Source organism: Apium graveolens, chromosome 5, assembly GCF_009905375.1.
Source record: "Apium graveolens cultivar Ventura chromosome 5, ASM990537v1, whole genome shotgun sequence".
Classification (NCBI taxonomy): domain Eukaryota; kingdom Viridiplantae; phylum Streptophyta; class Magnoliopsida; order Apiales; family Apiaceae; genus Apium; species Apium graveolens.
Genome location: NC_133651.1, coordinates 314,634,581 through 314,647,571, shown reverse-complemented (window position 1 = coordinate 314,647,571; position 12,991 = coordinate 314,634,581). Strand labels below are relative to the sequence as shown.

The 12,991-nt window shown below is 33.9% G+C and overlaps 1 pseudogene; it reads left to right on the top strand.

The window, feature by feature from the left end:
- The first annotated feature begins 10,232 nt into the window (after positions 1-10,232).
- Positions 10,233-12,460, top strand: LOC141723300 (polygalacturonase-like; annotated as a pseudogene).
- The last annotated feature ends 531 nt before the right edge of the window (positions 12,461-12,991 follow it).

Here is a 12,991-nt window from a genome sequence, read left to right as displayed (position 1 = left end):
TGTCTAAGCTTGAAACTGTCTTTACTCCTAGTCTTTTTGATCCCATGGAGCATTTGCCACTGCATTTAGCAACTGAGTGTAAGTTGGGTGGCCCGGCCAATGGGCGTTGGATGTATTTTATTGAAAGATACTTGCACAACTTGAAATTGAAGGTTGGAAATAAAGCTCGAGCGGAGGGTTCAATGGCACAACGCTACATTGAGGAAGAATGTGTACACTTTTGTACGTTATATTTTGATTCCAAGAATGGATTGATGCATAATCAATTACGTCGAAATGAGGCCCCTCAAATGTTTCATAATGCCAATTTGTTAGAAGTTTACACATATCCGACACATCCTAGTCTACGAACTAGAGATAGAATCTTGAGTTGTGATGAATATGAACTCGTGGCATACTATGTTCTTATTAATTCGCCGGAGGTTGGAAAGTACTTGAGGTAAGTTATTTTTAAATAACTTCTTTTTTAAAATTACTTTAGTTCAAAATGTGATGTTTTTATTATTTAACTTGATTATGTAGGGGTTTTCAAAAGTTGGTACAACGACAATACCCACATTTGAATGATGCGGAAAGGAACAATTTCAAAAAGAACAATTTAAAGATTGGCTCGAAAGAAGGGTATGCATTATAATTTATACACAGACACATACACAAATTTTCCTCATATTATATTTCTCACATATGTTATTAGGTACAAGATGACGAAGAGCTCAACAAGAAATTTATAGACCTAATAAGAGGTCCGTTGTATAAAGTGGAGTCTTATAAAGCATGCAAGTGCAATGGTTACAAATTTGATTGTGTAAATGCTAATGAGATCACTTCACCAAATTCCGGTGTTGTTGTCATTGGTGAGAAATTTAATTATTTTTCTTAATATCTAACTTGTATTTTTCTTTACCAATTGTTTTCCAATTTAATACATTTTATTTCTAGGGACTTCTTCGAAGAACATTATGGTAACTACTATGGAAGGATAGAAGAAATTTTAAAACTCTTTTATCAAAATGGGCATCAAGTGATCATCTTCAAATGTCATTGGTTTGATCATACGACACATGTGAAAGTCGATAAACACCGGATGACTACCGTAGATGTTAAATCAAAACTAAATGCCGAAGACGTGTTTGTGTTGGCTAGCCAAGCTCATCAAGTATACTATGCACCAAACATTGCTAATGCAAAATCATCATGGTACACGGTTTTTAACAACAAAGAGGCGACTAGTTGATGAAGTGTGTCAATTCAAGAAAAAACCGGGATGAATGATGATGCTTTACAAAATGAAGTGTCAAATGCTTCATCATCGCATGTTGAAAGAGTTATTATTCGTGATCCCTCAAATTTTTTTGTTGACTTGAGAATGTTTGAAAATGACTATTCGGTAGATTACAACAATGAAGAAGAAAGTGAAAGAGATAAAGAAGATGAAGAAGACGAAGACGAAGACAAAAATGAGGATGAAGATGACTTGACCGAATGACAACGAAAAGTTTCACACGGCTAATTTCCACCGATCTCGGTAGAATTGAAATAAAATATATAAACATATTTTACCCCATTTCTCTCACTTTCATCTCTCTCAAGCGGCTGTCAATTAAAATTAGGGTTTAATAAGGGTGAAGGAGGCGGCTATCGACTGAGAAAATCAATGGCTGATGAACGCTCAAAGAATGCAATCAAGCTGATAAAAACTTCACAGGTTCATCTCTCTTTCCTTGAAATTAGGGGTTTTTACATTTTTATAATGCGCTCTCTCTTTCACCATTCTCTTGGCTTATTTGGGGGTTATGTAATTAGTGGGGTGTACTGAGAAACAAAACTTAATTGGATACAAATAAAAATGAAGGAGATGAACTATACCTGTGGTAAACCTATGTATGTAACTGCTGTTGTGTCGGGAGTTACTGAATTTGTTGTTGGATGGTTTTTGTTACTGAATTTGGAGGCGGAGAGCTGAGGTTTCAGTTTAGTACTGTTTAAAGCCCCATCTTATTATGAAACCTAATATAGTAGTAGTGGGCTGGGATTTAAACTTTGTATTAAGCTAATTGTCTCATCTCCTATTATATTTTTGGCTATAATCTTCCCTTGGTCCAGCTTAAACCGGGTCTGCATAATATTTGTTTACCATCTTGGTTTTCTGTATTACTACACACTCTTTTTAATCACCCTAATCTTGAATTTTCTTCACTTAGAAATCTTGATGTTAAAGATTTTCCACTTCGTCAACGACAGCTTTCGAGACATGCTTACTATATGACTGTGTTAGTGTAATAGTGATTTCCGTTAGTACTATGCAGATGTTGATTTCATTATTAGTATATCAACAGGGCCTATTAAAAGATGTATATCAACATGTCATTTTAGAAGACTAAAGTCTGGCCGACCTATGACCCCCTGTGTACTGCCAGATTAATACAAATGGGACCTTGACAATTACTGTTTTGACATTACTCTTTTATGTGTTTTTTTAGGTGGTCTGGACTGGTCCAAACTCAAGGAAGGGAAAAGGATACAATAATGGTGGGACCAGCGGAAGTGATCCACACAAACCTAGTGACGAAGAAAGTCAGGGGGAAGGGTCTTACGAGGTGGGAGAAGGCAGCCAACAATTACTGTTTGAGAGGAAAAGGCGCACGTGTTGTGAAGGCGACTACCCGAGAAAACCACTTGGGAATGCAAGACCCACGGTTCAATTACTTCGAACCTAAAAGGGTAATAATTTATTTATATTCCTTCAATAAATATTTTGGTTGTTTTTTTTGGTAGTTTTTTAGAGGGAGGTTTTCTTTTCTGGGGTTTTTTTCCTCTATTTAGTTTCTGCATTTCAGTTTTACAGTCCTCTTTTGCTATATAAACATTTAAACAATAATTTATTTCTTTAGAATACAAGTATGAATTCTCCATGTATTTCTTTTAACAGGAAGTTTTGAAAAAGTCAATATTACAAAAACGCCAAAATGGTAATTAGAAAAGATTTATGAAATTTTCATTTCTAAAATTGTAGCTTGGTTATAGCAGGAGTTTGAACATTGTCCTTGCAGTAAACTTCATAATATAATGACTATTTATGTGGTAGTACTTTTGTGTAGCATATTGCAATTTGTATCCTGTTTATAGCTCAGAAGTACTTGAATGCTAGATGTAGATACTGTTCATAAATGATCTAAATTGAACTGGGAGGAATTATGTTGAACTATATTATATTAATATCATTGTTATCAAAATATTGCTAACAGAAAATGCCTTGAGTTTTTTTAATACTTGTATAGATTGGTTAAAGCATGTGCTAATATCTCAGTTAGGTACTAGCTAAATCTATCTTTGAAACATTAAATACCTCAGTGGTGGGCAGGAAGCTTAGCAGACCACAATATAATTTTCTAATTATTGTCAGTCATGCAATAGTGATTTTCATACTTCAGTCTGTTTTAGCATATAAGACTTTAGTGTGTTGTTTAATGATATAGTAACAGTCAGCTAAATTTCAGACTATTTTGTTAAACTAAAATCAGACCAGTAACTCAACTAATAGTATGAAAATTGGGAAGTGAATGCCACAATGGAAGGGTGCGGTGTTGATAAACACCTCTATACATTGAGCATTGTTTGTACTAGACAAGGCAATCCAACTTAGTTAGGAATGTACACCTAAGCACACACCTGATGATGCTACAAGTATTATATAGATTGATGTAAATAAAGATTGTTTAGCTACAGATTACATTTATTGGCCCCTCTAGATTAAATAAAAATCTCTGGTTCTGGTTTGTTCTGTGGCTCGGTTTTTCCGAGTTGGGTTCTCCATCGAGATGATAAGACCTGGCCTTTTTGCTGACATTAAGAATTTGCTGACATTTGGATTGACAACCATAAATTGTTTTAAAGTTCTTGTTTTTAATAAGCATTATATCTGTTTAAAGTGCTTGTTTTTAACATCAACTTGCTAAACTTTCATTATGTTTTTTACAGTTTTATGGGGAATACACCCAAGAAAACATTGGCACGCCTTGCTCGCCTGAAATGGGATGAACATACAATCTCTACAAAGGGAGCTGCACGTAATGCTTGGTACAACAGATGTATCAACTGTTTTAAAGTAAGTATTTTAATTTTATTTTTCTTTCAGCCTTTGTAAACTACTACTTGGGGTTTAGAGTTTTTTACTTCTAATTTATTCTCAACAGATGTAATGCTTAATTTCATTCTCCTCGATCAACTTTCTTGTTTCATTCTTGTTTTCTTAACATCCTTTAGAGTTTAGAGTTTTAGAGTTTTCTTTCTTTTTCATTTTCTTTCTTTCTTGTTTAGAGTTTACTTTCTTCTTGTTTTTTTGAACTTACTTTTAGACTTTTATATCTTGTTTCATTTCAAGTAATATATAAATTAGGTAGCTTAAACCAAAGTGTATGATTTTGGTTAAAATCACATATATTGGTTATAAATCATATATTTTATTCACTAATTATCGCTTCGATATTGTAAATCAATCTTTCAATAAAAGTGTGACCCGTTGTGCGGCTAAAAGTGTGTTTTCTGGTTTTATGATTTGTTTGTGTTAAGTGTAGATAAGAATTAGTGGACATTAGTGTTGTTTTTAACTGAAATAAAACATTCAGATAAGAGTTTGCAAGTAGCTCCCAGAGTTCTCACGGTTTTTACTCACATGATGCACGGTTTGTGTTTTGTTTTTTTCTCTTTAAGGACTATATAAATTGTAAGTGTACATTTTAGCGTATCACATGTTAATCTCCTAAACGTAGTTTATAATCACACTCATTTGAGTACTTTAAAATCACACCGACTGCTCTAGTACAACTGTGGTGGCTGGTGGGACTAAAAATGCAAGACAACCCTGAGTTAACTTTGTTGAGTCTACTGTCACAATTCATGCAATAAATATAGCCACTACTAATGTTTAACTAGTCTTATATTATCATGTTTCTAGCTACTAATAATTAATATGAGACTGAATGTTTTTTAATTTGAAACACTTTACTAAGCTTTTTTATTTTAAATCTAAGCAATTTATTTTGACAGGAGTACTACATTTATCCGAAGGGGATTCTCGAAGAAGATGGGGACGGAGCTGTGAGAGCACATCTGAATAGGAATTTTAAGTCCTATCTTGGTACTGAGAGGGCCCGACTGCTCAAGAAGTTGAATGTCTTATTTGAATGCGGATATACTGAAGAAGAACTCGACATAAAAGGTGAAGCATTCAAGCCTCATTACTTCTCTCAGCGGGCATGGAATTCGATATGCGCGTATTGGGGCACACCTGAATTTAAAAAATTGTCGGATGCTGGCAAGAATGCCCGAGAAAAGATGGAATTTACCTCTCGTACTGGTGCAAAACCATATGAACAAAGACGACAGGTATTATTCTATCTTGTAAATAGAATAGGTAGTTTTTTTTATCTTTTGCAAGTATGAGTGGATATGTCCTTGATTTTGTATTATAAGTTCTTATTTTGGTTTTAATCTCTCATGTTTTGCTATCTATGCTGATGCCCTCCCAGAACAAGACTAATTACTTAGCATTAATGCAAATATAAAACACATAACGCTTCACTACAACTGTTCTGAAGTAAAGGTGTTTAATTTAATATGTTTTGACTGATTCAGATTTTACTTAAATCTTACAGCCTGGTGAAATTAATAAACAAATTACTAAAATAAATAAATCACTAATTATCTCCATCTTACTACCTCCTTACCCCATCACTAATTTCATTTTTTTTAATTCTTTATTTATTTTTTAAAATTATTACATTTAATTATCTACTTTCTAATAAATAACTATAACTTATAAGTTATAATTTACTAAAAATATTACCAACTTATAATTAAAATATTTATTATATTATTTTCCATCTGACAGGAAATAGATGAAGTCAGAATTGCTAAAGGTGAGATGCCAATCAGTGATGAGGAATTTATAAATACCGTGTACGACCCTACTGAACCAGCTGTGATAGAGCTACAGGTTTGTATTTTATTTTTAAGTAAACTGATTTATAATTGAATGCTTGTTTTTAGGGTCAATTAATAGAGAAGTGCTTTATTTGTGATTTTCCTTTCATATATTATAGGGAAAACTGAAAAAGGTGCGAGTTGAATTGGCAGATGAGTTGGAAGCTGCTGATGAAGGGGCATCCCCACGTACACAAAGGGCAATTCAGCGGAAGAATAATCTGATTGTGCTAGCTGGAGCGAGACCCCCGACTAAGGGGAGGGTTAACTTGTTTCCCCAAGATACCTTGGCGGAGTTGATGGGAGCACAAGATGCAATGAAGCTATTAAAAAAAAGAAAAATGAAAGACTCTGACGAATCATTTGACGTTGCTCCCGAAGAAATCTATTCTATGATGCCAACGATCTTAGAAGAAGTGAAACAAATGGTTCGTTCTTTACCCATGGAGGTGATGCGATCTGTTCTGGACGAGAAAGTGAGTAACCTGGCCACTGCTGCTTTTCCAGACCCGAGTCAGCGATCAAAGCACAAAAATTATGTGCGGACAGCAAGTGTTGCGCTAAAAGGGATCTTGAAGGACAATGATAAGATCATTGTACAGGTAACATATTTTGTTTACTTAAATTACTTGATCTAGAAAGCCATATATTTATTTAAGATGAAGTTTTTTTTTGAAGAATGTTAAGCCAAAAAACCTGTGAAGCAGATTATCATTATTATCTACTGATAATAATTATATGATAATAACAAGTTATAAACTAAATAATCATATGACATGCAAATCTGATCCAGGAATGAAGATCAGTTTTATGGTGTCAAATCTCTGGTTGTCATTATCTTCAATAACAACAATTGGACCAGTCTTAGTCACGGGTCAAATTGTTTGTGAAGTTACAGTTTTGATCAGTCTTGGTTGATATTGATTTGAAATGAAGTATTGATTCACTTCTTTTGGTAATATTATGTTGAATTGTAGTATTGAGACTCAAGGTGACAGACACAATTATATTTCAAAATATAACGAATTTATGTTATCGGTTCTAAGGTTCAGTTAAAATGATTAATTAATTGCAATGCATTGTAATATGAAGGCCTACCACGAGGAGTAAGTTTTTTAATTATGTTGTATGCTCTGTGGCCTAGTTCATGTACAAATATAAACTGACTTTTTATTTTGTTCACGTGCGATTTTGCAGTCTGCTCTATGTTATATATTTATATTAATTGCTAGCATGTTACCAATACTTGCCTTCATGTTTAGTTTATAAACACTTGCATTTTATAATATATGCTTAAAACTTTACAAGTTTCATGCATGCAGGTGACTATATATGTTTTCTGATAAGTATCAGTATATTTATTCAGCTTATTTAGTTGCCTGTATGCTTTGTTTTGTAAGGTAATTATATAGGTTTTATTATATTAACAAAATATTGGTATACTTGTTTATGTACCGATGCAGGAGACCCTGCTAGGGAAGGCATTGGTGGTGCACAACACCTCCAATAATGGAAATAAAGATGCAGTTGGAGGCGACAATGAAGACGGAGTTGGAGGCGAATATGAAGATGAAGATCTTGACGCACACAACTATCCGTTGCTCTAGGTCTTTTTATTTGGTCTAGTGAACACACTTAGCTTTTTATGGACTGATGGATTTAGAACCTTCAGTTTCCCTTTTGTAAAGCTAGCTCTTTTCTTAAACATTTCCGGGTATGTAACTAATGGTTTATTTGAACTTTCTACTATTATTCGGTACTGGATATAACCCGGATATAACTGTCAGCACTGAAATTTCTAACTCCTTTGTAAAGCTAAGCTAACTAGCTATTTTGTTAAGCGTTTAGGGAATGTAACTTTTGTTAAGCTAACTAGATTTGTTAGCATATATCTTTGTTAGTCTGTGAATTGCGTTTGGGTGTACAGGTATATAAATATGGCCTATCATTAGTGCTGGTCATAAGCACTATTATGTTTTTTTTGGCTCTTAAATTCGACTAACGTTGGTTGAGTTTAAATGACATTTGTTGGATAAATACAATCGAATTTAGAAACACCGGTCGAGTTTAATATTCGACCAAAAACAGTCAAAGTTACTTTTTGATTAAAAATAGTTGAATTTATTTTTTTACTCAAAGCGGTTGAATTTCAAAAGTGACCGGTTACGGTTGAATTTAGTATTTTTGGCGGGAATTTCAAATTATAAAAAAAAATTGGCGGTATTTTCAAATTTCAAGCGAAAATTTGAAAAGTTGACGTAAAATTCTGCTGGAATCAAATTTGACCATCTTCGGTCGAATTTTTACAGTCGAATTTAAACGGTTGTAATTTTTCGGTCGTAATCCGACGGTCGAATTTAGTTAAATACGACCGAAATACGACCGAACTTCTAAATTCGACTCCCTCTATTACAACCGATTCAAAATCGGTCGAATTTAGGTAAATTCGACCGCGCGCGGTTCGAATTAAGCTAAATTCGACTGATTTTTTTCGGTCGAATTTAGCCTTGTTTCTTGTAGTGTACAATTTTTTTTATAAAATTCTGTATACTTAGCACTACTGTTTATCCCGACATTAAGAAAGTTTGTTTTCTGTTAATTTGTGGATACGTGCATACGCTGAGTTCTCTCACTAATAATATTAAGTTGGAGTACTAGTTTTGTTAATCCAAAGCATTCTTGATCAACAAATAACTGAAAATGAGTGATACGTACAATTTTCACATTGAGATTTGAAATAAGCTATCACCCGTTACGCCCGGATGATAAAGCGGTACAACCATGTGTGCAATGCAATATTCTTTTATTCATAATTACTTCATGTATTGGAAATGATGTTTGTAGTATTATTTCACGAATCAAGATACAGTTAAATCATATTATATTTTGTATTTTTGTGTATATATTTAATCAAATAATTATTCACCGTCTATAGCTCGATTATTTTTTTTTTAACACAAATACATCCAACTATCTCTAAAACTTTATTATCTTATATATTTTACAAATTTATTTTTATATTATGATGTGCCTGAGGTTGTTCTTACGATTGTGTCTTAGATTAGAAGATTTTTTCATATATTAGTAGGGGTATTTTTGTAAATATAGGGGAATGACTTAAAATTACAAAATATCCATATAAAATTGTACTCAAAATTCTTATAATATCAGTCTAGATTCCCGAGAACAACCTCAAATACAGTTTTCTCATTATATATTTACCTCCTAAACTCAACTCAAAAATTCATCCCCTAAACTCAGCCCAAAAATCAGATGTGTTACATTATAAAATATGATTCCAATGAGAACAATTTTTGGAAGAGAACAGCAAGAACAATTATTATGTACTTATTTTAAATATTATATTGCTCTGAGCAGAAAAATAGGATTCTTAGTGTTCTCGTGCTAAAAAAATCTTGATAGGGCGTGACTTTTATATTTTCGAATCTTAATTTATCAATTACACATTTTTCATATTAAAATTATACGGCCTAAAAAATTATCTGAGTAGATATGAATTTAGAAATGTAATATTTGTCCGTAATAGTTGGCTCAATTAATTAAAAAGAAGAAAACTATCACGTTAACTACGATAAAAAAAAGAAATGTAATATTTTCATAATTAAATTAGGTGTCATTATTATAACTAATTAATACATAAAAATGAAGTGATTGATTATGGTATATCGTGAGTGACACTAAAACTAACTGGTCCTGACGAACTCCGCTCTTCTTATTTAGTATTAACGAAAGAAAACAAGTAATCTCAGAAGAAAGTAAAGTAGTTAAAATGCATATTAAGATTTACTAGCTTGACCTACACGTTACTGGCAAATTGGGATGACCTGTGCGTCTGCATGTACTTGCATGAGAATATATTTGCTTGATCTCAGGTTTTGCATTTCTGAATCCCTATAAATTGGCCATTGAATTGTCACAATTTCCAATACCAAACATTCTCTCTCTCTCTCTCTCTCTCTCTCTCTCTCTCTCTCTCTCTCTCTCTCTCTCTCCCTCCCTCTCCTTCTCTCTCTCTCTCTCTATCTCTCTCTCCCTCCCTTCCTCTCTCTCCTTCCCCCCTCTCTCTCTCTCCCTCTCTCTCCCTCTCTCTCTCTCCCTCCCTCTCTCTCTCTCTCTCTATCTGTCTCTCTTCTCTCTCTCTCTCTCTCTCTCTCTCTCTCCCCCTCTGTCTTCCTCTCTCTCTCTCTCAGGAGTGCAATGCCTAATTATCTCATACTGGTACTTTCTTTCATTTCCTCCTAAATTCATCATCGGCGGAAAGACTCACGATAAATGTGAGAAGATTAGGAGCCAAAGCTGATGGCAAGACAGATGTTTCAAAGGTTCTTCTTCGAGCATGGAATTCAGCTTGTGCCTCCAGAAAGGAAGTCCGAATTTACGTGCCCCGAGGAAGATACTTGATTCGTAATCCTATAGTGTTCAATGGCCGCAACTGTAACGTAGCATGTTCTTGCGTATTGAGGGCACTATTATAGCTTCCACTGATTATAATTTGATCGGAAAAAATGGAAACTGGATCAAGTTTGAGAGAGTTAATGGACTGTTCATATCCGGGGGCACTCTAGATGCTAAAGGTGCTGGTCTCTGGAACTGCAAAAAATCTGGAAAGAATTGCCCTACTGGCGCAACGGTATGATGTTAGCTGAAATTTATATGACTGCAATCAAATGCATACAAATGCATTCAAACTCAACTTTAACTGCAAAAAAAAATATAACTTCAATTGTTTTAAGAAAAGAAAAATGTTAGAGATCTCAAATATTTTCCCAAAATCTTCCCCAAATGCTGATGTGTCAAGTGTAATTACTAAGTTTCCTAAAATGATATGAATCACGCGTGCATATATATATGCGCCCCAAATCAAAACGTGCCACTCGTATGTCACGTCATTTGTTAAAAAATTTGGTGAATGAATTTGGGGTACATAGCACTACTCTTAAGAAAAATTGAAAAATAAAAGTTGTGTATATTTGTTTTGAAAAAATGCCTCTAAGAACGTAATTAGACGAGTTATATGAGTAGCGGAGTATTTTTAATGGTGGACTTCTAATTTTTTAATTAAATTCTGTAATTACAAAAGTACCGCAACATTCACATTAAAAATCTATATGTACTAACCAAAATTAGGTGAATACGTGCTTAGGAGCATGAAGCCTATTTGTTTTTTATTGCGGACAGTATAAAAGAGATTGAAATTGTTTGTTTTGGATGCAAGCCTGTATTTCGCAAATATTTTAAAAAAGAGTAGAGTATCAAATAAGCCTGGTTTTTTTTACCTGAGCAATGATGGTTAATTGTCACTTTGCAGAGCATAGGGTTCTACAGCTCGACCAATGTTGTAGTGAGCAGATTAACATCAATAAACAGTCAAATGTTCCACATGATCATCTACAAAAGCAGAAATGTCATTCTAAAAGGAATCACAATCTTAGCACTCGGAAGTAGTCCCAACACCGACGGTATTCATCTGCAATTATCATCAGGCGTAAGCATTTCTCAGACTCGAATCAGTACTGGGGATGACTGTGTGTCAATTGGACCTGGGACTAATAACACATGGATCGAAAATGTTTCCTGCGGTCCTGGTCACGGCATTAGGTAAACTTTCCTATCTGCCCGGATTAAATTTTATCGATTTTGACACAATAATCCTGATTAATTTGGTTGCGTAAACTAGCATTGGGAGTCTCGGATGGGATCTGCAGGAACCTGGTGTTCAGAATGTGACTGTGAAATCGGTTACCTTCCGAAACTCCGACAATGGTGTGAGAATAAAAACATGGACAAGGCCTAGCAATGGATTTGTAAGGGATGTTCTATTTCAAAACATTGTGATGAATAATGTCAAGAATCCTGTTCTTATAGATCAAGACTATTGTCCCAATGCTAAAGATTGCCCTGGAAAGGTATTTCTCAACTTAATTATACAGTTAAAACTCGATTAAGTAATAATCGTTAAAGTAATAATCTCGTTAAAATAATTTTTTTTTCCGGTTTCAACATAATGGACACAGTGTATTTTTACTCTCGGTAAAGTAATAAACTTGCTGAAGTAATATTTTTTCTTGATCCCGACCCTATTACTTAAAAACTTCTGACAACTTTTTTGAAATTCGGTGTAAAGTACTACGCTTTCACTACGTAACTTACTTCTAGCAGTCTAATATTACTATTTGTTGTTTTTGAATAGGTATCTGGTATTAAGATCAGCAATGTAAGGTATCAGAACATTCGAGGAACATCGGCAACGCCAGTTGCTGTGCAGTTGGAATGCAGTAAGAAATATCCTTGCACTGGAATAAGACTGCAAGATATAGCACTCACTCACAAAAATGGAGCTGCAAAAGCTTCATGTGCCTATGCTGCAGGCACTGCTTCTGGTGTCATGAAGCCTCCTAGTTGTTTGAACAGATAAATACTTTCATTAAGCCTCCAAGTTGTTTGTTGTACAGATAAATGTGATACTAAAATACTACGAATGAAAATATTTGCCTTGATGATTTTTTTGTTGTTGAAAAATGAAGAGAATTTACTAAAAATACTAACTTTTCTAAGTTTTTTTGCGATTTTACTATCTTCTGATTTTTTTTGTAAAAATACGGAATAAACAAAAATCAACCAGATATGCAACTAGTTGAATAAGGCCGCTTCAATTCGACTAAAAACGGTGGAATTTGTTTTTCACCTAAAATTTGAAAATCCCACCTAAAAATTTAAATTTTTGAGAAATTTTGAAACGCGCACCTAAAATATAAATTCGCCTGTATTTGGTTTAAAATATTACCGAATGCGGTCGAATTAACGACCGCATATAATACGAGCCATTGGATTATCTTTGGTGCTTAAATTTGGCACGTTGGATCTAAATCACGCGGATCGCTGACGTGACCTGGCTAAATACAACTGTAGTCAGTTAAATTTAGGAGTGTCAATTTATAAATTCAGTTCATATATTAAGTATTTTCTGTTATGAAAATTATAATTCGGA